This window comes from Natrix helvetica, assembly GCF_964273705.1.
Source record: "Natrix helvetica genome assembly, chromosome: Z".
NCBI lineage: Eukaryota > Metazoa > Chordata > Lepidosauria > Squamata > Natricidae > Natrix > Natrix helvetica.
The window spans coordinates 101225098-101251051 of NC_138554.1; the positions used below are offsets into that span (position 1 = coordinate 101225098).

The 25954-nt window shown below is 45.4% G+C and overlaps 1 long non-coding RNA gene across 1 annotated transcript in view; it reads right to left on the minus strand.

Annotated features, from left to right (window-relative positions):
- Positions 1 to 21306, minus strand: part of LOC309381528 — a 30373-nt gene extending 9067 nt beyond the window's left edge. Inside the window, exons 1-2 of the long non-coding RNA XR_014173564.1 lie at positions 21167 to 21306; positions 20554 to 20607 (exon numbers count right to left, since the gene is read on the minus strand). This is a non-coding gene — a long non-coding RNA (uncharacterized lncRNA). The remainder of the gene's footprint in view (positions 1 to 20553; positions 20608 to 21166) is intronic.
- Positions 21307 to 25954: the final 4648 nt, after the last annotated feature.

The following is a 25954-nucleotide window of genomic DNA, read 5'->3' on the forward strand; positions in this document are numbered from 1 at the left end:
GCCCTGTGCTAGCCTGGTTCACTTCCTCCCTCCGTGGTCGCCCTCAGTCAGTGTTGATAGGAGGGGATCCAGGCCTCATCCACTGCTTTGCAAGGTCCCACAAGACTTGGTACTCTCTCTGCTCCTATTCAACATTTACATGAAGCTGCTAAGTTAGATTATCCGTCACCATGAACTGAAATATCATCAATATGCTGATGATACTCAACTGTATATCAGCCCATGGTGAATTAAGCATGGCCTCCCTCTTGCAGTGCCTGGAGGCTGTTAGGGGCTGGATGGGGAGCAATGGGTTGAAACTGAACCCTGGCAAGATTGAGTGGCTCTAGGTTTGGGGTTCTTTGGCTCATGGAGAATTGGCATCTTTGGTCATGGATGGGGTAGCACTGCCACAAACAGACCCTGGGCATAATCTGGGGGTTCCCTTGGACTTGTGACTCCTGTTTGAAAAACAGGTGGCAGCCATGGCCAGGAGGGCCTTTGGACAATTGCAGGTTATGCACCAGTTACACCCTTCTCATGGTCATTCATGTCCTAGTCCTATCCTGACAACTGCAATACACTCTACATTGGGCTCCTTCTGAGGAGCATCTGAAAGCTTCAGTTGGTACAAAATGCAGCAGTCTACATAGTTTTGTGCAGATCTTAATGTGCACATTTCACCTCTCCTGCGGGAACTGCATTTGTTGCCAATTTGCTTCCAGATGCAATTGAAGGTGCTGGTTGCCAGCTTTAAAGCCCTTCATGGCTTGGGACCAGGTTATCTGAAGGACCATTTCTTGCCGGTTACATCTACCTGACCCAGGGAAGGCAAAGAATGTTGCAAGTCCTATCCTCTAGGGAGATACATCAAGAAGAGCTTTCTCCGTGGTTGCTCCCTTTTTCTGGAACATTATTCCCCCCGAGATTAGATTGGCCCCATTCTAACACTCTTCCAGAAGGCGCTGAAGATTTGGTTCTGAGTGGGATGGAGCCCATTAAATGGCTTGTCGCAGGGAGGTGGATGGCTATTGTTTTGTTATTATTTATTATTTTATTATTGTCTTTTGTTATGTTTATTTTTATAAGATGTTTTTATATTTGTGTAAGCCGCCTTGAGTCACCATAGGCATGTAGGTGGGAATATAAATTTTCTTTTAAAAAAAAGACTGAATGCTGTCATAAAATCAAACTTTAGCAAAGTCTTATTTTAAGGATGTGCACACTTATGCAAGCCATATTATTATATGTTTTTTGTTATTTTGCTCCCTAAATTTTTTAATTTGTTTTTCAATTGAATTGTTCAATTGACAATGTTAAAGGTGGAAAAAATGCAGAAGTGATTTATCTTTGCCTGATTTTTTTTTAATATTTCAAAAACTTTAACAAGTGTGTAATTTTTTTATATCCATTGTATGTTATTTAATTCTTTGTAATATGACACTTTTAAGAACATAATGTATCTAAAATAATTTACAAAGATTATATATTACACAATATGAAAGTAATGATAGCTATAATTGTTGGACAATAGACAATATTATTTAGCAATAATTAGAATTAAAAATACAAAGTTTTTTAAATCCAAGAAACGAAGAAAATGTGAGAAAGAAGCTAAAACTGTCTCTATCTTTATTCCCTAGGTTATAAGTGAGATGGAAAACAGTCAGGCTTTGAAGATTCAGATAAATGCCTGATAAAATCCCACTGTTTCTGTCCAGTAGTCCCCATGGGCCTTTCCTACTCAAAGGGTTGACAGACATGTTCCCATAGGGATCTTAATTTATTTGTGATTTTTTCTTTTTTAGGTTTTTTCTCTCTTTTACATTAGCTGTTTACTTATGGAATATGCAAATTCTCCTAAAAGAAAAGCATTCTGAAAATGCTGATTGGAGGGCTTTCAACAGTCATTTTCTCTTAGCCCAACTTATTCCACAGAGTGGATGTTGTAAGGAAAATAGGAGTACTGAGTGTGTTTGCTACCTGTTATAAAAATATAAAGACAGGATATAAACAAACCAAAATGTATTTTAATAAAAGCACCTCTAATTTTATAGTTGAATAAGATTTTAGGTTCTAAAGTAGGGATTTCAAACTATGAGGTGAACCTCCTTTGGGGAGGTGCAGAAAAAGACCAGGGAAGGGATTAGGTGTTGGTTCCTACCTGATACACCCTTTCTCAGGACGGTGGAGACATCTTCCAGACATGGGTTAACTCTGTCAGTATCCAATAGGACTAAGTCTACAAGATGTGATGACACGCTCTCTGTGGTAGTTCCTCCCAGCTTAGACGAAGGCGCAGCTGTAGACTGCTGTGTCTTAGTACTCAGGAGAAAAGGTGGTATCCCTCCTTGTCAACATATATATACTGTAATAGGGTGGGGCTGGATGATGTCTCCACCATCCTGAGAAAGGATGTGTCAGGTAGGAACCAATGCCCATTCTCCAGTAGGTGGAGACATCATCCAGACATGGGACATACTAAAGCCAATTCTGTCCCATCGGGTGAGCTCAGTTAAGGGCTCAGGTGTCCTGAGTGGACACAACCCATTGTAATACTGTCCAAATGCAGCCTCCGCCAAAGCATATCTGTCAAGTCTATAGTGGTGAATAAACGGGGATGAGATAGTCCATGTGACCGCCCTACATATCTCCTCCAATGGAGCCCGGGATGACTAGGCGGCTGAGGTGGCCGCACTGCAGGTGGAGTGCGCTGTGATGTGAGGGGGAATTGGAAAAGATAGAGCAGTGTAGGCTCTGAAATTGCTGACCAAACCCAACATCTGGTGTCTGTAGAAGAGGCATTGTATCCAACTCTTACCTCCCTGTTGAAAATGGACAAATAGAGCCTCCAAGCATCGAAAGTTGGCAGTTCTCTTGATATACACTCGGAGAGCACGTCGCACATCGAGATAATGCCACTTATGTTCCAGCCTATGTGATGGATTAGGGCAGAAGTTGGGAAGAACTAACTCCTGGGTTCTGTGAAAAACCGAGTTTATCTTGGGTACAAATGCCATATCCAGGTGGAGAACAACCCTGTCCAGATGGAAGATACACAAGTCTTGTCTGACTGACAGGGCTGCCAGCTCGGAAATCTGCCTGGCTTGGTGACGGCTACAAGGAAAACCACTTTCAACATTAGATCACGCAAGGTGATTGATCGCAGAAGCTCAAAGGGGGCCTGTGTTAAGGAGTCCAGAACTTTGGAGATATCCCAAGTTGGGAATCTATGTGTCAGCATTCCAAATATCATGCAGAATTAAATCAGGGTCCAAGGCAGAACTATCCTTAAAGTTCCAATTTAATAAGATAGACATGTTGGCAACAAACTGTGGAATCCCAAATCTGAAAACTTCCTGGGATTCCACCCAGTTTAAAGTTCATGATCTTATCCCCACACCCATAAATCCATCACATGGTCCAATCTTCTTCAGCCACGATGGCATCTCCACCCAGCTGGTTCCGGTCAGGTGCAGAGGTGCAGAGACAAAAGATGACCTTGGCTTCTAGAAAGGAATGACAACAACACATTCCACAACTCTACTCCTTTCTATTCCCCCTTCCCAATTACTACACTAATGAAACAGCATAGTGAAATAATAGAAAGTGTGGCAGGCCAAAGATTCTAAAAAAGGAATATGACTGCAGGCCTGACACTATGGACTGTAGGAGGCTTGAGGTTGGTAGCACACTGATAGACATTACGGATGACAAGGCCGCCACCTGGTGACAAAGGGTGTTCGGAGATAGCCCCTTGTCCAATCCCAGCTGAAGGAACTGAAGAACGTTGGAAATGGGAGAAGAGGAGCCAATGTCGCGACGAGACATCATGTGGTCTCGATTGTCCGAGACCACCGTTGATACTTTTACCGCTGCACGGTCCATATGGACCTAAACCGTCCCATAGAGACGGTAATCAGGGAGACAAATCCTTGCTGGTCTCAGGGACATTGCAAAGTCCCTGATTGACCCAAGGGAAGCTCTCCAAGCCGACGGTAAACAGGCAGCCCCCAGGCTGACAAAGTCGGAGATGGCTCCGGAAAGAAGGCAGTGAAAGTGAATCCATCTGGTGAGATTTTTTCTCTGAGAATGATTGCCCAAAGAAAATCCTTTTTCTAAGATAAATTAGTCCTTTAAACAAAAGAATAAAGCGGCAAAATTTATCTCTATTGGACTGCCTTAGAAAGTTTTTTTTCCTTTTTCTTTGCAACAATGTTTTGTAGATTGAAGTGATTGTAATGCTTTCCGCTTCTTCTCTTAAGTGAATGAAATGATTTTTTTTTCTTCTATTCTTTGCTACCTTATTTTTTGGCTGAACCAAACCCTTTTTTTATTTTAATAATCCTTCCTTCTACTGCTTACTAAATTTTATTAAAGACATTTGGAGACTTCTGTTTTTTTTTATGCTTGAAACAAATAAGAGAAAGTTGAATCTGCCATTCAGAAGCCAGAACATGTTTTTTTTAAAACAATGTATCCTTTGTTCTATCTCCTTTGATTCTATTGACGTTGTAACTGGAGGGTTTGCAGCTTACTTGTGGAGACTGATAAGGACTCAAGGACACGGACTGTTCTTTTGCAGGTGTCTTTGTGAAATATTTTGGGCAAGGGAAGGAAAAGAAAAGAAAAAGATAGAACCCTTCCTTTTTGAAAAAATTAAAAGAATCTTGTGTGTAAGTAAATTCAAAATAAAAGTACTTTTATACATCTAAGACATTGAAGGCGAGAGTGGCAGTGGATTCCAGACTCTTCTCTTTTTGAGAATATGTATCAATGTACCGTGTTTCCCCGAAAATATGCCAGGGGCTTATTTTCTTTTGCCCCACGAAATATGCCCTTGGGTTTATTATCAGGGAGGGCTTATTGTTTTGGGGCTGCTGGGCGGCTGCTCCCTTGTGAACTGGCTCCCGAAGAGCCGGGCACAGCCTCAGCGGCGAAGCAGCCATGAGGTAACCATGCTCACGAGCAGCCGCCCGGCAAATCCCCTCTCCAGCCGGGAAGAGCGCCATTCACTGACCTAGGGGGTAATCCCTAAGGTGCCAAGCCATGTGGCGCTCTGCCCGCCCCCCAGCTCCTGCGGCTTGGCACATTCGGGATACCCCCTAGGTCAGTGCATGGAGCTCTGCCCGGCTGGAGAAGTGGGTTGCACGAGCGCCTGTTCCGCCCGCAGCCTCACCAAGCTCTTGCGCAGCTCTCCCAGGCCACCGCCGCTGGCTGCTGCTGCCCGCCGCCGCCCGCTGCCCCGCTCCGCTCCGCGCAACTTCAAAACTCGGGGCCGAGTCTTTCAGCATCGGCCGCTCTAGGAGTGCTCTCTATGGTGGGCCGGCTGCTGGAAGACTCTCTGTCCGGCAGCCAGCCCACCATAGAGAGCACTCCTATTGGCTGAATATATTAAAAAAGACAGACAACAGTTGGGATGGGATATTGACCTGGTCTATAGAGTCAATTCAGCTTACGCTAGAACACACAATGTTCCAAGGGAGGTTCACATTAAATTTCTTAGAAAGACTACAAGAGATGAGATTCTGAGTGCACAAAGGGGGCAAGTGTTAAAATACAAGGATAGAGAGATAGTCATCCTGAAACAAATCCCAAAGAAAGTCAGAGATAAAAGAAAAAAATATTTGCTTTTAGCGAAGAAACTATACCAGAAAGGGGTTTGGTTTCGGTGGCTTCTGCCAGAAGGTATGTTGATATTCTGGGAGGACACCAGAGTTAGAATTAATACAACTATGGAGGCGGAGGCCTTCATGGAAAAAAACAAAGTGCTCCTAGATAAAACCAATGACACCACACGGGATACACAAGACACGGGAGGTGCCGGAGCCTTGCTGGTGGGGGGAGAAGAGGCAACACTGAGAAAACTTAGATCACAAAAGTGAATTAGAAAAATAATGCAATTGCTAACACAGGGAATTTTTTCTGTTTGATATAAAATAGATTGAAATTACTTGAAGATATAAGGTAAAAATACGCTGTCAAAATATTGCTAAATAGTAATCATTTAATGTATTAATAAGTGAAAGTTATGAGAATTGGGGGGAGTGCCATTTCCTGCATAATGTAGCTGTCAAAATTTGTAACTTTATCCATTATCCCCTTTCCTGAATTTTTTTGTAAAACTAATAAAAATTTCTGTTTTAAAAAAAAAGTATCAGTGGAGAGCGCCTCCGGGGGACTGGCTGCCATTGTCAGGGGCACTAAAGGAGGCTGAAGGGGAACCTCACAATGCCTGGTCTTGGCTTTGGCCTTTTGGGAAACAGTCACTTGGACCCTGCCTTGCCCCTTGTCTGGCACCTTATCCTGAGGTAAATTGGGCTTGAAGGCCTTTGCAGGCTGGAATGAAGTCCCATGATCGGAACCACCTCGCTTCTTTGCCTTGGGTTCCGCAGAACCAGCAGCAGGATGACCTTAGGAGGGGATTCCTGAGGGGACCCAATGGTGGCGTTTGAACGGTTGGTGGCCATTACTCATGACCTTGTTGGAACAGCTGAAGATGTCCTCACAAAATGGCCACTGAATTTTTCCACTTAAACAAGATGGCCACCGGAGATCACAGAACCCTGTGAGACTGCAGCAGAGAGCCGACAATGTCGGCTAATTCATCCCAGCCTCCTGGAAGGTTTCGGAGTCGTTGCGGCGCTGGCGCGATGAGATGAGGCTGCCCAGGCAGCAACATGGTGTAGTGGCGGTGGCGTGCCTAATTATGGGGGTGGCTGCAGCAGCAGCGGGAACTGAGGCGACTGAGGAGGCAGCAGGTGGGATGACTGTGGCGGCCGCAGCGGCTCTAGAATCAGTGGCGGTCAGAACATCGGCGATTGAAGTGGCAGCCTCGCAAGCAGCCACATGGCCTCACAAGCAGCATTAGAATGACAAAAGCATCGGAACAGCGTACGCAGCAGTAGCGGTAAGTAGAGAAGCAAGACAGAAGCCGGTGGGATATACCCGTGGGCTTGTCGTGTCATCCGATTAGCCAATTAGGCCCAAGAAGCCTGTGGCCCAAAGGCTCAGGGAAGCCGTAGATTCAATCAATTTGGGAGAATTTGGAATAGAAAAAAGCCAATTCATCGAATTAGGATGATATTTGATACTAAAACTAGTCAATTAGTTAAATCAAGGTAGGAGAGATCAAAAGGCATAGCTAGTCCAAGGACAGGACTGAGTCTAAGCTGGGAGGAGCTACCATAGAAGTCGTATCATCACAACTTGTAAACTCAGTCCTAATGGATACTGACAGTTAACCATGTCTGGACAATGTCTCCACCTACTGAAGATGAGTTTTATTTTTTTGTGTCTTTATTAAAACTTAAAGTTTCAGCATTTTGCTTTTGTTGTTCATTTGTATTTATTTTGATGTTTGCAGTTTTAGGGGAGGTATAAATTTAAAATTATGCTAAAGGGATTGTAGGATTTTAACACACACACACACACACTGCTCATTATGGTGCTGACGTTGATGCCTCTTTGCGTAGGCTAGTTTTTCTGAGAAGTCTGAGGTATATGGAAATGTTCAGTGCATCTGATCAATTTGGTGGATGGCCAGAATGAGCGTTGGTCCTTACCTGAACGCTGATTTTCAGTGACGTAAGGTGGGAGGGGCTACAACAGGGTTTGTTACAGCCTGATTGGTCCAAAGACTGATAGCAATATGTAAGGAACATCCACAGATAGGGAAAAACAGCAAACATGCAAAAAAACATGTAACGAATCAAGGAACCACCCCGATCCCTGGACCCCTTAGCTAGGGTGGGAAAGTAGCCCCTCCCACCTTACGTCACTGAAAATCAGCGTTCAGGTAAGGACCAACGCTCATTTTCCAGTGACTCAGGTGGGAGGGGCTACAACAGGGACATACCCAAGCTATGTCCCTGGGCGGGAAGAGCGCTCCGGGGGAGTCGCAACCTGTTGGAGCACCCTATGGCCAAAGGCCGCGTCCCCTGAAGCGAAGTGGTCAAGACAATAATGACGAACAAAGGGGGAGGGAGAGGCCCAAGTCGCCGCCCTGCAAATGTCCTCCACAGGAGCCCTGGTAGCCCAGGCGGCAGTAGTAGCCGCGCTCCGCGTGGAGTGAATCGTTATACCTTGAGGCGGGGAGAGGTGAACCGCCTGGTAGGCCTCTTGGATGGCCTGGCGGACCCACCTGCCAATAGTGGCCGATGAAACTCTAGCCCCCCGAGGCCTAGGCATGAAAGACAAGAACAGCACTTCTGAACGCCGAAATGAAGACATGCGCCGGAGATAAATGCGAAGCGCCCGGCGGACGTCCAGCCTATGCCAAATGACCTCCCTCTCATGGGCAGGAGAAGGGCAGAAATTTGGCAAAACCACATCCTGTGATCCATGCAATAGGGAATTAACCTTCGGGAGAAAGGCCGGGTCTAACCTCAGGACCACCCTGTCCTGATGAAATTGACACGTCCTCCTTGGACGACAAGGCGCCCAACTCGGATATGCGTCTGGCCGACGTAATCGCAACCAGGAACACAACCTTCAGGGTGAGGAAACGAAGATGAACAGTCCTCAGGGGTTCAAAGGGAGCCCCCGTTAAGGCTCTGAGAACTAGTGCTAAGTCCCAAGTGGGAAACCTATGTACAGGGGGAGGGCACAGGTTGGCAGCGCCCTTGAGGAAGCGTTTCACTAAGGGGGACCGGGTTAATGACCAAGGCCCCTCCCCCGCCAGAATCGAGGACAGGGCCGCTATCTGTCTCTTCAGAGTGTTGTGGGAAAGCCCCTGATCCAACCCATGTTGAAGGAATTCTAGGACCCGGGCCACTGAAGCCGAGGATGGCACTATGTGGAACCTCTCACACCAGGACGCGAAGGCTGACCACGTGGAGTTGTAAATACGCGTGGTGGAAGGGTGCCTGGATGCTACAATGGTGGAGATGACCTTGGCTGAGAGGTTGGCTCCCCTCAGGAGGTGCCGCTCAATAGCCAGGCGGTCAGCTGGAGCCACTGGGGCTCCGGATGCTTCAGGACCCCCTGGTACAGAGCGACCCCCCCCTGGGGAATTCTCCAGTGAGGGGCGACTGACAACTGGATGAGGTCCGCAAACCAAGGACGTCTCGGCTAAAAAGGGGCAATTAGGATCACTAGAGCCCCCTCCAAAACTATCTTCCTCAAGGTGCCCTGAATCAAGGGAAGGGGAGGGAGTGCATAAAGGAGGCCGGGAGGCCATGGACTTCTGAGGGCGTCCGATCCTTCCGCGTTGAAGGCAGGAAATCGGGAGAAGAAGCGGGGAAGTTGCGTGTTGCTCGGGCTGGCAAACATGTCCACCAGAGGCTCGCTGAACCTGCGACAGATGCTGTGGAAAGTCTGCGGATCGAGCTGCCATTCGCCATGATCCACCGTCGTGTGGCTGAGCCAGTCTGCTTGGTGGTTCGCCACTCCTGAGATGTGATCTGACAAGATGGAGGCCAGATTCTTCTCCGCCCAATAACCCAGTTTCCGAGCCTCCAACCACAAGGTTCTGGAATGAGTCCCCCCCTGGCGGTTGATGTGAGCTTTTGCTGCGACATTGTCTGTCAGGAGCAGGACGTGTGTACCGGAAATCAAGTCCTGGAAGTGAAGTAGAGCGAAGCGGGCAGCCTTCAGTTCCAGCCAATTGATGCTGTGGCGCAGGTCTGACTTGGACCACCTCCCCTGCGCCAGACTGGAGCCCATCACTGCTCCCCAGCCAAAGAGACTTGCGTCTGTCGTGATGGTGATGCGGTCCGGCTCCCAGAACTCCGCTCCTTGATTCAGGGACGGAGACAGCCACCACCTCAGGAACCATCGGAGATCTGGGGGAATCCAGATGGGGCGTGGAGAGTTGCTCAACTTCCTCCTCTGGAATGGGATGAGAGTCCACTGGAGTGTTCTGGAGTGCAACCTCGCCCATGGTACAATGCCTATGCATGAGACCATCTTGCCCAATAATCGTGCTAAGGTGGGGATGGAAGCGGACCGACTTGAGTAGACGCTTTTTGTGAGGCTCTGGAGACTTTTGAGGCGGTCTGGGGAGAGACGAACTAGGCCTGCTCTCGAATCTATCACCGTGCCAAGGTGCAGAATTGTTGTGGAAGGTGCGAGATGGCTTTTGGGAAAATTGATGGAGAATCCCAGAGACTGCAGCATCTGGATGGTGGTCTGCAGGTCTCGAACTGCTTGCACCTGTGACTGTGTCAGAACTAACACATCGTCGAGGTAGCAATGGAGCCTCACCGGCCTCGACCGCAGGTGAGCCGCCATTGCCACCAGGACCTTGGTGAAGGTGCGAGGGGCAGATGCTAGGCCGAAAGGGAGAGCCCTGTACTGAAAGTGTTTTCCTTCGTGTGTGAAACTGAGAAATTTGCGATGGGAAGGCCGAATTGGTATGTGCAAGTAGGCTTCTGTGAGATCTATGGACGACATGAAGTCCCCCCGCCTGATTCCTAGGAGGATCGACTTTAGGGATGACATCTTGAAGCGTCTGTAGACTATGTACGAGTTGAGACGCTTCAAGTCCAGGATGGCCCTCCATCCCCCGGAACTCTTCGGAATGACAAAGAGGTTGGAGTAGACGCCCTGACCCCACTCCTCCGGGGGAACCGGTTCGACCTCCCAAATTTCCAGAAGATGTTGGACAGCGAGGATCATCAGGGGGCGTCTTTCCGGGTCCCTGGAGGGGGAGAAGGTTCGGAAGAGTGTCGGGGGATGGGAGATGAACTCCAGCCGGAGTCCTTCCCTGATTGTCGCTCTGACCCAGGCATCGGACGTTATCCGAACCCATTGGTCCGCAAAGAAGGACAGGCGGCCGCCAATGGGAAGACCTGGATGAGAGTCATTTCCCCCTGTGGAAGGGACGCCCCCCCCCCACGAAAGGGCCGCTTGGACTGACCTTGAAACCTATTCCTGTCCTGGTAGTAGGATCGCTGGCCTTGCCTGTCATACCTGTACGGAGTGTACCTCTGTTGTCTGGAATCCTGCTCTGGAGGCCTATAGGAGAAAGGTCTACGATAGGAAGAAGATCAGTTATCGGACTTTTTGGTATTAGTAGGGAGAACCTTTTTCTTATCCTTGTTCTCCACAAGGATGGGATCCAAGGAGGCCCCGAAAAGGTTGGGACCAGAAAAAGGAGCTGCTACCAGGCCCCACTTGGACTTATTGTCCATTTTCCAATTCCGAAGCCACAAGAGTCTCCGGGCTGACACAGAGGTAGAAAGGGCTCTGGATGCAAACTTGATGGAGTCAAGGGTGGCGTCTGCTGAGAACTGAGTGGCCGAAATAATTTTGGTGAGGTCTTGATGAAGACGCTCATCTTGAAGAGGGATACGGTCCTGCAACTGCCTAAGCCACATTACCGTTGTGCGGTTAAAGTAGGACGCCGCTGCGGCCGCCTTAATGGCCCAGGCAGAAGCTGTGAAATTTTTCCGGAGGATTAACTCTGATCGTTTGTCCTCCGGCTTCAATTTGTCAGCCACATCACCTGAGACCACAGAGGAAGCATTTGCGAGAAGGGCCACCGGGGCATCCACAGAAGGAAGCTGAAGTGCCTGGGAAAAAGCTTGTTCCATATTATAATACTTTTTGTCATTGGCACCTGGGTAGGGCAAGGAAGAAGGCCTAGCCCACTGGTTCTGGACCACTTCCAAAAAAAGTGGAGGGGCAGGAACCTCCTCCTTATCCGTATTAGGATTAATGAACATAGCCAAATTAGGGTCCTTGCGTTTGAAAACCGGAGGGGCCCCTGTACCAATTTGGGTGGTCCTCTTGGCCTTACGTAGCATAGGCTTGAAGACCGGAGGAGGAAAAAGGCCGGGAAAAACCGGAGCATCGGGAGAGGCAGACTCCTCATCTTCAGAGAACCCCAGGTCTAGAGGAGTGGGCTCCCCCAAGACCGAACCCTCGCTAACCACCGAAGGGGAAGGGTGCCTGAGGTTATCATGACGCCTGGCCGCAGGAGGGGAGTATCCCCTGGGCGCCTGAGAGAGTGAAGATCTGGCCTGAGGGATGTCTCTTTGAGCTAGGCCAGAAGAAATGCCCTTGTAAATCGCAGCCGAGATTAATCTTTTAATGTTGGAAGGTAAATTTTCTAAATCCTCAAGGTCCCCTTCAGAGGGATCAGGGAGGGGCCCACGAGGAGCTAATTGAGCCGGAGGCAGGTAATCTCTGGAGCCCCCTTCCCCAGGATCCTCCCCTCCCGTCCTGTAACCTCTGGGTGAAATGGAAGGAGAGGGAGAGGTGACTTCCCTTCTGGGTCTGACTGGAGAGACAGATGGTGAAGAGGGACTAAAACCCCTGGCAGGAGATTCAGAGGCCTGAGATCTGGCATCATGGGGGGATCTGGACCGGGCAGGAGAGCCAGGCCTAGAGGCTTGAGCACGCTTCTCCGCCCTGGCCACCTGTTTTTCAATGGCTCTTTGTCTTCTGGACTCATCTCTGGTAGCTGCCCGGGAGGGCCGGTGGTCAGCCATGGGCTTGGAGGCCGCTGTTCTAGGCCTAAGCCTGCCCTGGGCCTCCTCCACCCCTTCTGTTTGGGCCGGAGCCTCCGGATTAGTGGAGACCATGGGGAAAAAACTCACGTGTCCTTTAGTGTCGAGTAAACAATGCCTGCAGTCCAGCCAATTTCCTCTGCTCGTATGCCTATGAGTAGGCCTCTGCTGCCCACGAGGTCGCACCAAAATGGCCGCCGCGCCTTGTGGATGCTGACAAAATGGCCACCATGCCTCAACTCTCCGAATTCTTCCCCTTCGCTTTTTAAAAAGTGGCTGAGGGGTTAGCCTCGCAACGAGCCAAGCGAGGCTTGAATTTCCGCTCCTTTCCTTCTTGTTAGGCTGCTGGCAGGCTAGCTGCTGGCCGGCGATCCAACTCCCACATTGGAGGCGATCGGCAGTGATCGGCAAGCAAGATAAGCAGTGCCGCGTGGCTGTGATCGGCTTTCCAGATAAGCGGCGCAGCACGGAGCCGATGCAGGGCTTTGCCGCTAGAATTAGCCGCCCTGAGAAGGAGCTGCTGGCTGCTGCCAGCTGGAGGAGTCTCTGCCGGCTTGGAAACGCGCTCGCTAGAGCCAATGCCCTAGGGCGCTCCAGAGAGCGTGGGGAAGCCTCCCCATGCCTCGATAGGACTAATTTCTTAGAAATTAAAGAAATTTAATTTTCCAATTATACTGATTTAATTTAGATAGCCAATTAGTCGAATAATAGTAATAATTCAATTAATAGTAATACCTCAACAGGAGCCAAAGCTATTGCTTGGACCAAAGACTGAGGGAACTGGGAGCCAAGAGGGAAAGGAGGATACTTAAAGAAAAATCTCTCAGTCTTTGGACCAATCAGGCTGTAACAAACCCTGTTGTAGCCCCTCCCACCTGAGTCACTGGAAAAATGTTTTTTCTAATTACCTGGCCAGCAGGAGAAACAGAAAAACAGCAGCAATCAAATCAGTTGGAACAGCGGCAGAAGAGGCCATATAGATTTCAACTGATGTCACCTTGAATGGCAAAAGAATGGAACTGCTTCAGACAGTGACTTCTCCATTGGAGAGGCACCTTGTTGAATAGGTGGCAGACAGCAGAGCTCAGAAGTGTTATGGATCAGCTGCCTTTGCTCCAGCTGATGGGTAATATGGAATGACTCCAGAAAATGTAGCAGGATGGCAGAATGAGTGGTAACAGACTAACACTTAGCTCATATTCTCCATCTACCCGTATTTTTCGCCCTATAAGACGCTCCGGAATATAAGACGCACCCAATTTTAAAGGAGGAAAATCTAGAAAAAAAAGATTATGAACCAAATAGTATAGTAAAATATTTTATATCAACTGTATAAAGTTAACAGCAGTTTAAGAACAATTTTATGTCAACCATGTAACATATTAAGAACTATCTTTACTCTCATTAACAGTCAGAGCAAGAAACAGCAAGAAATCCAGAAATGAAAGAACTGTCAATATTACCAATATGTTCTTCATTTCCCCTCCCCCCTTATATTTCATCTGGTGCTCTCTTATCCAGCCATATTTCATCTAGTGGTCTCATAACCCCTCATATCTCACCTGGTGCTCTCTAACCCCCATATTTCATCTGGTGGTCTCGTAACCCCCTCATATGCATCTGGTTTGAGTGAATGCTGCTGGAAAGGAGATTGTAAAAACTCATGAATGAAACTCATTTAACAATGCTCTTGCTTAGCAACCAAAACTTTGGGCTCAATTGTGATCATAAGTTCTCTTTCTTTTTCTTTCTTTCTTTCTTTTTCTTCCTTCCTTCCTTCCTTCCTTCCTTCCTTCCTTCCTTCCTTCCTTCCTTCCTTCCTTCCTTCTTCCTTTCTTTCTTGTGTCTCTCTCTCCTTCTTTCTTTCCTTCCTTCCTTCCTTCCTTTCTTTTTCTTCCTTCCTTTCTTGTGTCTCTCTCTCCAACGTTCTTTCTTTCTCTTTCTATCTTTGTCTCTCTCTCTCCCTTCCTTCCTTTCTCTCTTACTCTTTCTTTCTCTCTCCCCCCCCCCTCACACACACATACGTACCTTCCAGTTGGCAAAAATTTCTGTTTTGCCAGCTGGGAGGCTGGCAAAGAAGCCTCGTTTTCCCTGACCCCCGTGGCACTTCACTTGCTGCAACTCGGACAATGGGGAGGTGGGAGTAGCGCTGTCCGGGTTGCAGCAAGAAGAAGGATCGGCTGCGGGAGTCCGGCAGAGCAGTGTGCGGAGCCACGCGGAGCCCCGGGGAGACGGGCTCCGCGTGCTGCTCTGCCAGACTCCCGCAGCCGATCCTTCTTCTTTAGGGGTCAGCGGAGGATCGGCAGCCCGGCAGAGCAGCGCGCGGAGCCCGTCTCCCCGGGGCTCCGCACGCTGCTCTGCCGGACTCCCGCAGCCGATCCTTCTTCTTGCTGCAGCCTGGACAGCGCTACTCCCACCTCCCCATTGTCCGAGTTGCAGCAAGTGAAGTGCCACGGGCGGCAGGGAAAACGAGGCTTCTTTGCCAGCCTCCCAGCTGGCAAAACAGAAATTTTTGCCAACTGGAAGGTACGTATGTGTGTGTGAGGGGGGGGGGAGTGAGAAAGAAAGTGAGAGAGAAAGGAAGGAAGGGAGAGAGAGAGACAAAGATAGAAAGAGAAAGAAAGAACGTTGGAGAGAGAGAGACACAAGAAGGATGGAGGGAAGGAAGGGAGGGAGGGAGGAAATAAGTGGGGGAGACAAGAAAGAAAAGGAAGGAAGGAAGGAAGAAAGAGGAAGAGAAAGGAAGGAAAGAAAGAAAGAAAGAGGGAGAGAGAGGCACAAGAGGGATTGAAGAAAGAAAGTGGGGGAGAGAGACACAAGAAAGAAAGAAGGAAGGAAGAAAGGAAGAGAAAGGAAGGAAAGAGGGAGAGAGAGAGCCCTGACCGCCAGTTCCTCCATACACAGCCTGTTCCCCCCCCAAAAAAGACCGTTTTCTTTTTAAAAAACGCCTCTGCAGACGATCTTGAAAACCTGCGAGGTTGCTTTCAGAGGGGAAAGACGGGCAGTTGTGCAAAGGCTTGTTTTAAAGCTGCAGGCTCCAAGGCTGCAGGTGCCCAAGGAGAGCGGCAGGGGCAAATGCTGCCGCCTGCCCCCTCCCAAAGCAACATCGCAGGTTTTCAAGATAGTTTGGACAGGTGTTTTTTAAAAAGAAAACCCTGAAAAGGCCGCAAGATCTGGAGAGAGATCCGGCCAGCCCGAGAAGACATTTCTGAGAAGAGATCTCGCCATTTTTGCATCGGGGCATGCTGCAAGGGGGGGGGGGAGTGAAGACCTTTTCCAGCTGGCGCAAAGGACTTCCCCGGACTTGCTTTAGTGAATACGGGCCGCACCTCCACCACCACCAATCCGGAAAAGGTCTTTGCTCCCTCTCTCTTGCAGCAAGCCCCGATGCAAAAAAACGCCAAGGACTTGCGAGTGAGTGACAGGGGCGGAGCTTCCGGGTTCATTGACCAACCGGCAGAAACCCACCACTGCCCAGGTGGCTACATTTGGCCTATAAGACGCACCCAGATTTTCACCCTCTTTTTTGGAGTAAAAAAGTGCGTCTTATAGGGCGGAAAATACGGTATTCTCTGCTATTTTACAGAGAGTATAATGACAAGCTGGGCAGAACAGGATAATACTTTTCCTGAATGTTGGAGACTCCAATGAGTAAAGGGTTCAGATAGCCAGGCAGGTTGTGGCAGTGGGAGCAGGAGCAGAGCAAGGCAGCAGACCTGTGGGGGGCTACTTTGTGTCTTGCAGCTGCCATTCGAATAACCATATGTTAAAACAGCCATTTTGGAGGATTCCCGTATCTGTCTGAGAGGATTTGAGATTAAAGTTGATGGTACATGGATTAAGGCCATTTATATGGAACAGGCATATATATTACATACCTGATGAAGTTATTGTGGTTTCTGAGGAAACCTGAGGTTTTTCACAAAGCTCTGGCACACAATTTGGTTGATGCTCTCATTATTCTTTGGAATGAAAAGGCAATAGGATACTGGACCAAATTTTGCCTGTGTGGACTCTGTGCACATGGATCTTGCAAAGTGCCATGGTTTACTGAACTACTACAAGAGATAAAGTGACACCAGAGAGATGCCTAGAGCACTGATGGAGGAAGGCAAAAAATGAAGTTGACTGAGCAACAGAAGCTTATATTAAGACTTAACTTGTGGCCATAAGGTTGGCAAAGTATACTTACTTCTCTACCCTTATTGCATCTGCAGATAGCTATCCAGTGGATCTTGCAGGGCTGCAGCGAGGTATATTCTCAGTAACTGTCAGATAGTCAGAATTCACTCAAAGTTTGACTCTGGCTGGGTAGATCCTTGGAAGTGACAGATTTATATCTGAACACCATTATTTGGGAAGAGTTTAAGTCAGATGATCCTAAGGGTTCTCCTGTCCCAGACTGAAATGAGTTGGCCCATCTTTCAGGAGGATTTAACAAAACATGTATGGCATAGTTCCAAAACCCATCCCTCTGTTTGGTTAAAGCCTTCTAGGAGATGGGTTCAGACCAGATGTAATATTGAAATGGCATTGTTCATGCTTGCTGAATACTTATGGAGAACTTGGGATGAGGCGATGCAATTGTGCTGGCTATCCAATTGTGCTGGCTATCCTTGATCTTTTAGCAGCTCTTGATACATCAATCTTAATATCCTTCTGAACTGACTCCAGAAGTTATGAGTGGAAGAGACCATTTTGTGGTGCTTCTCCTTTCTGTGACTGCTTCTAGTTGATATTGTTGGGCAAGGAAAGATTGAACCCTATCTCCCTGCAATGTTGGGTTCCTCAGGACTTTGACATCTCCCCTTAAATATGAAATTGCTGTTTGAGATAATCTAACAGTACAGGGTGTGGTATGTCCAGTACCCTGATTACACCAAGTTAGACATCTCTAACCCTGGCTGGACAAGTAATAATAGTGCAGTATATCTAAGCAACTGAAAGTTGTAAGGGTCTGGATAGGGATAACCCAAACTTGGATCAACTTTGGCAAGACAAAGTGGCTCTGGGGTTTTGATTCTCAGAGCCTGGTGATTTGTCATCTTTGATTCTGGGTAGGGTTGCCTTCTGCAGGATCAAAGTGGGGTGCACTGTGGGGATTCTTCTGGATTCTCAGCTTCTGCTTAATAAGCGGTTAGCAGATTTTAGTCACTTTTGTCATTTAGTCAATTTGAATTACTGTAATGTGCTTTACAAAGGGTTGAAGACCACTTTGAAGTTACAAGTGACCCAGAATGCAGCAGCATCCATATAAGTGGATCTTCATTGTTTTGCCCATGTTGTACTTCTGTTGTGTGAGTTACACTGACTTCCACTTTTCTTCTGGGTGAATGCATTGAGGGGAGGGGAAATTCTTCAGCAGGAACAGAAATCCTGCAGCCCCTTAAAAGTTTCCTTTCCCTCTCGCCACACAGAACAAATTCTTCATGGATTTACATTTTATGATAGTTGGAAGTGATTTAAGTGCCATAAAGCACCCTTTCCCAGATTGTTTTAATTTCGAAACTAACTTTGAATGATCAAATGACCAACTGATATTTAAGGACTACCTCTATTCTTGTTAAGTATCATGGGATTTTAAAAAACAAATTATGTATCTGTCTACACATGGAAAATTTAGAGATAATCTTTAGCAGCTCACATTAAACTAACAAGGTTACAGAAATTTGGATAACCACATTCAGATTTTTGTAACTATTGTTTCTGTCTAGATTTTTGCAGTCCAGATGCCTTAGTCTTAATCTAAGATGTGGCTGAATCTATTTGCTGAAGCTTGTTCAGTTACATGAAAGTTATGCTCTCCTGGATTAGTGTAAATTACCCTACAAAAAAGAAAAGGTTTTATTTAGACATTCAGACAATTCAATAGTGGCAAATATCTATAGCTTGGGTATAGGAGAAGGATGAAGATTCATTCTCCGAGCTTGTGGGTTGGTTTCCAAACATTTTGTTATCAGGCTAGGTAACACCTTCAAAGGAGTTTAGGGGGTGCCGGTGTCAGGGTTAAGTGTATAAGGATGTGGGTGTATCAAATGAAGGACTTGTGGTGGGTCTTGTGATGGGTCAGCTGTGAGTTATCAGTGAGTCTTGTGATGGGTCTTTTGATAAAGAGATTATACCAGGTCAGGGTCATTGGAAGGTGAATTGCTGGTCAGGAGGATTGCATGCGGGTTGATGCTATCTCTGGTTACCTGTTGATTTGGATTCTGAGGGGTTCGTAAGCTGGTTGTAGATCAATGTGTCTGCTGAGGGAATTGCTTGTGGAGTGCTAGGCTTCGATGAACTCATGAGCATGGTGGGTGGTAGCATGGTTGATGATTAAGAATTTGGTATCGTGGCATTTGATTGCCAGTTGGTGTATTGTGAATCCTGATTACATTGTTACAAAAAGATGAAAGAAACAATGTAATCTACAAAATCAACTGCAACCATTGCAACTAATTATATGTTGGACAAACATGTCAGTTAAAAATCAGGATCCATGAACATCAGCTGGCAGTCAAATCCTTAATCTTTACCCACATTGACACCAAAGAAAACCAGTAATTAGAGCAACACAAAAATCATCGCCCATACTACCATCCGCCACGCTCATGAGTTCATTGAAACCTGGCACTCCACAAGCAATTCCATCAACAGACACAACCAGCCTACAACCAGCCTATGAACCCCTCAGAATCCAAATCAACAGGCAACCAGAGACAGCAATGACCCTTCCCCAACCTACACAACATCAGACCCTCCCAATGACCCTGACCTGATGGAATCTTGTTATCACAAGTTCCATCAAAAGACTCACTGATGACTCACAGCTGACCCATCACAAGACCCTCATTTGACATACCCACACTTTAAACCCTTATAAACAGAAGAACACTGACAATGACATCACCTAAACTCCTCTGAAGATGTTACCTAGCCTGGTAACGAAACGTTCAGAAACCAACCCCCAAGCTCGGAGAATGAATCTTCACTCTCACATTCAGAAAATATTCTAAAAACAAATAATTCGATCATTCTACTGTGACATACTTTCATTTAAGAACAACATTCAAGTGGCCAGTTTTCTGGGCTTTATTTTTTTTTTATCACAAGCAATGAATGAATTTTGCACAAATGAAACTTCTAATAAGCTTTGACATTTAGGATAAATTAATACTGTATATTAATTCTGAAATAAATTAAATTTCTTTAATTTAAGAGTGATATCATACAAATCTACTTCTTACTTCCTTCTTTGCAAAATATAGTTCATCAAAAAATAATAATCTAATTTTTAATGACATGCATTTTTAGATTATACAGTCAATAGTATGGTTTGCTTGTAGTTGTCCTATAAATTCTTGACTAGGCAATTTGTTCTGAGTCAGGGACAACAACTCACTTTTAAACAAGCCAGCAAAAAATAATATTGTTAGCAATGTTCACTGAACAAGTGAACATTTCTTTTCCCTGGATAATCTGTATAACTTTTTTTAAAGGTAGAATTATATGTCAAGAATGGAAATTTGAAGAAGTAAATTTCCACCATCTTTAACCCACAATCCAATGGCTGCAGATGTGAAGTCCTTGCCTAATGATGGTACACTCCTCATGTAACAATTGCAACCAGGACTACTAAAACTGCTGTTGCTAAGTGGAGCACCATATGATGTTTTGCCTAATGACCACTTTGCTGCATAGTAGACATTTTAGTCCAAATTAAAACCATTAAGTGAGGACTGTGTATTGATTTTAATAACTGCTAATAACACTTAACAGAATAACTGTTCTTAAAACATAGTATTTTTCAACTGTGGTACTAAATAAACTATGTAGCATATATATGTTTTTTTAATTTTTTTTATCAAAGCTATGCAACTAAAGTTTCTAGAATGCAAATTGTTAACAAATAAGTAATATAACAATAAACATAGCTGTAAATATACATCTACTTCAGCTAACATTCTGGCCTCAGAAAATCCTTTAAGTCATCATATATGGTGCACACTATTCTACAGAAATAGTTATTTCAGTTTACTAATTTCATCTTTGGCCAGATATTCCATTTATAGTAATATATAATACAAATACTTAATATACAGGTATTTCAAATATTAATATTTATGTAATATACCTTTGCCTGGAGTGAGAGATTAGGTTGTAAATCTTTTATTTTCTATTATAGAATCTACAAGAAAATAAAGCAAACCAAGTTGAAGGTCAACATTTTACAAGAAATCTTAATGCATGATGGCAAGTTTATGATCCTTAAGAGTTCAATTTCTTAAAATAATCTTTTCTTTAAAAAAAATCAGATTTTTGTGCAAGAATTGATTTTAAGAAACTATTTTACTATTATAATAAAACTGTATCTGTGTTATTATGAATTATACTTTTTTATTCACTTTTACACAAACTTACTTTTCAATAATTTCTAGGGGAGATGTTACAGGGATTCTTTCAAATGAAAGTTATGCAAGTACCAGTAGCCCAAAATAGTAAACCAATCATCCTGAAACATACCCTACTTTTAGCAAATGCCAAAAATTAAGCTATGACTACCAAACAGTAAACAACTTGATAATTCTTCATATACATTATAATGGAACAAGCCAGATTAATACCACTGTCTTTCTTTTCTTTTTTCCTTTCTCTCTTCTGTCTTCAGTGCAATTTATGCTGCTAACCGTTGATGTCAGAATGTGTTGAAAATGTGCACACTAGGACTATTGTGCTGTAAATAACACCTTTCTGATGTAGTTAAATGTTATCCTCCCAGCAAGGCAATTTTTCCGTAGCTTACTTGTTCTTTGTGGATTAGACATTTTTCTTGGCTACAGCTGTCATGTGGGAGGCTGTTTGAAAAGCTTCCAAATTAACCCAGCTCTAGAACTGAATTATACAGCATACATTAATAGAGAGATAATAGTATTGCATATGTGCATGTAGGTTTTATATATTTTATGGATCTTTCAATCTTTTAAGATATTTGTTAATTTAAAGACAGTTGTTCAAATGTGAATCATTCTTCCAATCTTGTGTTTAATCGGTATTCAATAGAATGGGCCACCAGGTTATTGCCACAAAATGAATAGAAAGTTACACAAACCTCATACTACAGTACCTGATTGTTACCCTATTTCCTAGGCCCGTGATGGCAAACCTATGGCACGCGTGCCACAGGTGGCACACAGAGCCATTTGTCAGGGTACGCGAGGAGTTGCCCTGTCAGCTGGGCAGCATGGCCTAACTTCGGCCTTCTTTTGAGGCCATTTTTGACTTCGCCCTTCTTTTGAGGCCATTTTTTGCCCTCCGGAGGGCAAAATTCGACCCTACGAGCAAACCAGAAGTGACTTCCGGTTTGCTTGTAGGACCGGTTTTAGCCCTCTGGAGCCTTCAGGTAAGCCTCCTGAAGGCCCTGAAGTCTCCAGAGCATGAAAAATGGGCCATATGGACAAACCGGAAGTCACTCCGGTTTGCTCGTAGGGTCATTTTTTGCCCTCCAGAGTCTTCAGGGAAGCCTCCTGAAGGCTCCGGAGGACTAAAACCAGCCCTACGAGCAAACCGGAAGTCCATTCCTGAATTTCCAGTTTGCCCATTGGGCTGGTTTTTCGTGCTCCGGAGGCTTCAGGAGTTTCCGGCCTCCGGGAGGGGGGAGGCTGTTTTCGCCCTCCCCAGGCTCCTATAAAGTCTCTGGAGCCTGGTGAGGGTGAAAAAAAGGCAAAATGGGGGGGAGCTCTGGTCATGCGCGCAGGCGCGCTGGGGTCGTATGCATAGCATTATGGGTGTGGCATGCCCATGCACGACCCCCCTGCGCTCTCCCCGCTTTTGGCACATGAGCCAAAAAAGATTCGCCATCATTATCCTAGGCTACATTATTAATAATGTAGCCTAGGAAATAGGGTAACAATAATTAATTAATAATTTATAATTAGGTACCCAAATTTATCTGTGATTTCCTATTCCTTGGAAGAAAGTGAAAACTTTATCAGGCCATCCTTGTTGGGAAAGAAACATTCAAGGAACTAAAATTGCTCTACATCAGGGGTGTTAAACTCAATGCCCGCTTAGATCTGGTCCATGGAGCTGCCCTGAAAACAGCAAAGGACCAGCCTGTGGTGCCTCTGCCAGCAAAAGCAGAACTCAGGAGGGCAGCGTGTAGCCCTACTGAGCTCCATTTTTGCTGGCAGAGTGCTGCAGGAGGCCGTCACCTCCAAAAATGGAGCCCACAAAAATGAATGGCTGCATTCGGCTAGCAAAATAAACTACTAGCAAACATGGTATTTGATCACAAGGTAATGAGGCATCAAGAAATGTTTTTTTCTTTTGCATCTGAGCATCCAAGAAGGGACAGGAAAGGAGAAAGGTAAAAAGGAAAGACAAAAGAAAAAGAAGGAAAGATGGAAGGAGTGCAAAGAAAGAAAAGGAAGGAAAGAGGGGAAAGAACAAGAATGAAAAGGGAAGGAAAAAGAAGAAAGGAAAAGAAGGAAGAAAAGAAGTAAGTAAATAAGTTTATAATGAGGGGGAGAAGGTCAATAGATCCCCCGAGCCCCGCCGGGTCACTAAAGGGTCCCCCCGACATGAGTGATGTTGAACTGGCCATGTCCCTCAGCCTCTCCCCAACCCCCAAGGTCAAATACAATCCTGATGTGGCCCTCAATGAAATCAAATGTGACTGCTCTACATCATCATCCTATGCTTCTCCAAGTATCTCCTCTGTTAAAGAAACATCTTTTTTATAGTGTGGTGACCAAAACGTGCAGTATATGATATGATACGTTGCTGAAATTATTAACTGGACACAAACTGAACTTGGACTGAAAACAAGACCATTTTAATGTAATGACTATTCATTATACATTACATCCCCCATAGTGATATTAGTAGATTATACCTGCACTACAGAAATGGAGGAAGAGATTTACTTCAAATCAAACAAGCTGTCAAAGAAAAATGCATGCATTGGTTGATTATGAAAAAGACAATCGAGAACAATTAATGATGCAAGATAAAAAAACAGATCTTACTGAATGTACCGGAAACAAAACATGAATTCTGAAATAATGTAATAACATTATTAACAGAATGTTAGCAAGGAAGTTTATATGATCAATGTATATAAAAGGTAGAAGGGAAAATAGATAAAGATAAAACTTGGCAATGACTTTAAATTGGAAAACTAAAAAAAGAAATTAGTTTGATTTTGGCTGCAGAAGAGCAAGCTACATGAACTAATGCAATCAAGATCAGATTGGAAAAATCATCAAATGATTCAAAATGCAGATTGTTTAAAATAACAGAGGAAACAGTAGATCATATACATGTGTGTAAGAAGATTGCAGATAGATTATAAACAATATAATGCACCAAAGTGATTCCATGGACCATCTATAAAATTTACCTTGTGCCAGAAATGGAAAATAGGTGGGAACATATAATTAGAAAAACAGTCGAAATGAGCAAGTTGAAATATTATGAGATTTCTGATTATGAGCTGATCTTGGGATATAAAAGTGCTTTAACTATGGTTGGAAAAAGTGGATAATTGATGTGGCAATCTCAGGAAATTGAAAACTAGAAGACAAATAGTTGGAGAACAATAAAGTATCAAGATCTGAAAATCGAACTTGAAATATTATAGCGTAAGTTTTTTAAATGTATAAAATTTGTGCATTGATAAAAAATTCACTTGTCAATTATATAAGACCACACTGCTTGCATCTGCAGATATATTATTAGGATATCAAGGTTCTTAGGAAGAACTCTGTATGAGATTTGTATGAAGGCCAACATCATTTAAAGCAGCGGTTCTCAAATAGTGGGGCGCGCCCCCCAGGGGGGGCGCGAGGCTCCATAAAGGGGGGCACGAAGGCTCCCTTTCCATCTGGGTGCAAACGAGGGGGCCGCGCCCGCCGGTGCACAAAGAGGTCTTTGTGGCCTCGCTCGCGTCTCCTCTGAGCTAACTGGCGGCGAAGGCGGCAACGGTGGGTCCCATCGGCTCCTCTTCCTCGCCGGCTCCTCTTCCCCGCCCCTCCGCCTCCGCCCTGCTGGCCGAGCAACCAAGCCTCTCGGGGACCGCTTTGGCCACGCCCGGTGGCCGAGCCGCCCCAGCACACGCCCCGCCTGCTTGCCTGCCTGCCTCCGCCCCGGAGGAGCGCTCGCTTCGGAGCTCGCAAATACAAACCCAGGAATCGCTCCGTCCGGAACATCGCGGCTGCCGCATTGGGATTTCCCTTGCCCCCCACACCCAAACCGGGAAGCTTTGTGGGCTGCGGGGAAGCTGGGCCAAGGAGGGCTTGGAGAGGAGGCCATTAGGAAAGGCCAACCTCTTTGCTAGGGCTGGCAAGAAATGGGAAATAAATATTTTTATAATGTTTTTGTTGGAATAGGGTAGGATGGGGGAAGGAGACAGGAAGGTAAGAGAAAGGGACCTTTGAGGTCTTCTAGTCCAGCCCCCTGCTGGAACATAATACATCTAGTGCTCCTTGTTCAGCTTATTTTCCCTACAACAACCCTGTGAGGGGTTGAGAGGGAAAATCACCCAGCTGGCTTCCATGCCTCAGCCACTGGACCAGCAAAGTGGATGTTCCACCTCCATCTCAGCTCTGCCAAGAATCTACTACAAGCAGCCTATGAGCTCCAATAAGGTGATAGTATTTCCAGGGATATTGTAATAATCCTTCTTCAGCTCTCCATCCTTTTGATGGGTTGGCCTTCCTTTCTTCTGCGTAGCTTTCAAGCCCTAAAATCATATTTTCTCTTTGTAGTCCATTATCCACTTCGCAAAATATGGGAGTTTGGTGGCTGGACATCATCGCAAGGGGTAACCGTCCTTATTGGGATCCATCATGGATTGACAAGGATACAGTGTTATGCAGAGGTGTACTTATAACAATTTTATAGACAAATGATACTATTTACAGTCGCGCGGGGGGTGCGAAATGTTTTCTTCTTCCTAGGGGGGGCATGACAGAAAATAATTGAGAACCACTGATTTAAAGTATTGATAACTCAGATTTCACAATGTGTATATATAATAATAATAAGTTAGGAGTATCTAACAAAATTGCAATGATTCCTTTTGTCTAATTCCTTTTTCTTAGGGAAAATGAGTGGTAGTTTTCTTTTTAAGCCTGTGGATTTTGTTTTTTCCAACATATCTACTAAATCAGGCATTGTTTTTTTACTACAAGCTGAAGTCAGGCAAGTCAGCTGGGTGACTATGGGTGAGTCTGTCTCAGTCCAAATCACCTCACAGGGTTGTTGTTGTAGGTTAACAAGGACGAAGGAGTATGTTCGCTGCCTTGAATTACTTATAAAATAATAAAAGTGGGATATTTTTTTAATTATAATAATAATACCCAAAAGTGGGATTTTAAAAAATCTGATAGTAATAACAATACCCAAATTGGCCGGCCTAGAAATGTTCTGATCAACTTTTAAAAATGTGTTTAGGTTATCATAAACGTCAGCTGTACGTGTTAAATCACACATAAAGCAGGAAGGGAATCCATACCCACCGAGCGTGACATCAG